The sequence below is a fragment of the Schistocerca gregaria genome, unplaced genomic scaffold (genome assembly GCF_023897955.1).
Source record: "Schistocerca gregaria isolate iqSchGreg1 unplaced genomic scaffold, iqSchGreg1.2 ptg000169l, whole genome shotgun sequence".
Classification (NCBI taxonomy): Eukaryota; Metazoa; Arthropoda; class Insecta; order Orthoptera; family Acrididae; genus Schistocerca; species Schistocerca gregaria.
In genome coordinates, this window is record NW_026061724.1 from 12,300,073 (window position 1) to 12,303,167 (window position 3,095).

Sequence of the window (3,095 nt, forward strand, 5' to 3'; positions counted from 1 at the left end):
TTGAATACAACAGTCACCATGCGCACTTTCCTCCATGGGAGTAATGTCTCAATCGGTCTACGCTTTGATCGTTCCCTGGAAGACCTGTGTTAGTTTCCGATGCACATCTGGAGGTATTCTGTAATCTGTGGACTATCAGAGTGTTGATGAAACACAGAAAATGCATAGGGATTGAATACAACAGTCACCATGCGCACTTTACTCCACAGGAGTAATGTCTCCAACAGTCTACGCTTTGATCGTTTACTGGAAGACCAATAGTAGTTTCCGATGCACATCTGGAGGCATTCAGTAATCTGTGGACTATCAGAGTGTTGATGAAACACTAAAATTGGATCGGGATTGAATACAACAGTAACCATGCGCACTTTCCTCAATAAGAGTAATGTCTCAAACAGTCTACGCTTTGATTATTCCCTGGATGTCTAGTAGTAGTTTCCGATGCACATCTGGAGGCATTCTGTAATTTGTATACTATCAGAGTGTTGATGAAACCCAGAAATTGCATCGGGATTGAATACAACAGTCACCGTGCGCACTTTCCTCCATGGGAGTTATGTCTCAAACAGTGTACGCTTTGATCGTTCCCTGGAAGACCAGTAGTAGTTTCCGACGCACATCTGGAGGCATTCTGTAATCTGTGGAGTATCAGAGAGCTGATGAAACACAGAAATTGCATCGGGATTGAATACAACAGTCACCATGCGCACTTTCCTACATGGGAGTAATGTCTCAAATAGTTTACACTTTGATCGTTCCCTGGAAGACCAATAGTAGTATCCGATGCACATCTGGAGGCATTCTGTAATCTGTGGACTGTCAGAGTGTTGATGAAACAAAGAAATTGCATCTGGATTGAATACAACAGTCAATATCCGCACTTTCCTCCATGTTAGTAATGTCTCAAACAGTCTACACTTTGATCGTTCACTGGAAGACCAGTTTTAGTTTCCGATGCACATCTGGAAGCATTCTGTAATCTGTGGAATATCTGTGTGTTGATGAAACACAGAAATTGCATCGGGATTTAATACAACAGTCACCATGCGCACTTTCCTCCATGTTAGTAATTCTCAAACAGTCTACGCATTGATCGTTCCATGGAAGACCAGTAGTAGTTTTCGATGCACATCTGGAGGCATTCTGTAATCTGTGGACCTTCAAAGTCTTAATAAAACACAGAAATTGCATCGGGATTGAATACAACATACACCATGCGCACTTTCCTCCATGGGAGTAGTGTCTCAAACAGTTAACGCTTTGATCGTTCCCTGGAAGACCAGTAGTAGTTTCCGTTGCACATCTGGAGGAATTCTGTAGTCTGTAGACTGTCTGAGTGTTGATGAAACACAGAAATTGCATCGCGATTGAATACAACAGTCACCATGTGCACTTTCCTCCTTGGAAGCAATGACTCAAACAGTCTACGCTTTGATCGTTCCCTGGAAGACCAGTAGTAGTTTCCGACGCACATCTGGAGGCATTCTGCAATCTGTGGACCTTCAAAGTGTTGATGAAACACAGAAATTGCATCGGGATTGAATACAACAGTCAACACCCGAACTTTCCTCCACGTTAGTAATGTCTCAAACGGTCTACGCTTTGATCGTTCCCTGGAAGACCAGTGTTAGTTTCCGATGCACATCTGGAGGTATTCTGTAATCTGTGGACTATCAGAGTGTTGATGAAACACAGAAAATGCATACCGATTGAATACAAAAGTCACCATGCGCACTTTCCTCCATGGGAGTAATGTCTCTAACAGTCTACGCTTTGATCGTTCCCTGGAAGACCAATAGTAGATTCCGATGCACATATGGAGGCATTCTGTAATCTGTGGACTGTCAGAGTGTTGATGAAACAGTAAAATTGCATCGGGATTGAATACAACAGTCACCATGCGCACTTTCCTCCATAAGAGTAATGTCTCAAACAGTCTACGCTTTGATCTTTCCCTAGAAGTCCATCAGTAATTTCCGATGCACATCTAGAGGCATCTGTAATCTGCGGACAATCAGACTGTTGATGAAACACAGAAATTGCATCGGGATTGAATACAACAGTCACCGTGCACACTTTCCTCCATGGGAGTAATGCCTCTAACAGTCTACGCTTTGATCGTTCCTTGGAAGACCAGAAGTAGTTTCCGATGCACATCTGGAGGCATTCTGTAATCTGTGGAGTATCAGAGAGTTGATGAAACACAGAAATTGCATCGGGATTGAATACAACAGTCACCATGCGCACTTTCCTCCATGGGAGTAATGTCTCAAATAGTTTACACTTTGATCGTTCCCTGGAATACCAGTGGTAGTTTGTGATGCACATCCGGAGGCATTCTGTAATTTGTGGACTATCAGAGTGTTGATGAAACACAGATATTGCATCGGGATTGAATACAACACTCAATATCTGCACTTTCCTCCATGTTAGTAATGTCTCAAACAGTCTACACTTTGATCGTTCCCTGGAAGACCAGTGTTAGTTTTCGATGCACATCTGGAACCATTCTGTAATCTGTGGAATATCTGTGTGTTGATGAAACACAGAAATTTCACCGGGATTGAATACAACAGTCACCATGCGCACTTTCCTCTGTGGGAGTAATGTCTCAAATAGTTTACACTTTGATCGTTCCTGGAATACCAGTGGTAGTTTCTGATGCACATCCGGAGGCATTCTGTAATTTGTGGACTATCAGAGTGTTGATGAAACACAGATATTGTATCGGGATTGAATACAACACTCAATATCCGCACTTTCCTCCATGTTAGTAATTCTCAAACAGTCTACGCATTGATCGTTCCCTGGAAGAACGGTGTTAGTTTCCGATGCACATCTGGAGGTATTGTGTAATCTGTGGACTATCGGAGTGGTGATGAAACACAGGAAATGCATAGCGATTGGATACAACAGTCACCATGCGCACTTTCCTCCATGGCAGTAATGTCTCTAACAGTCTACGCTTTGATCGTTCCCTGGAAGAGAAATAGTAGTTTCCGATGCATATCTGGAGGCATTCTGTAATCTGTGGACTATCAGAGGGTTGATGAAACACTAAAATTGCATCGGGATTGAATACAACAGTCACCATG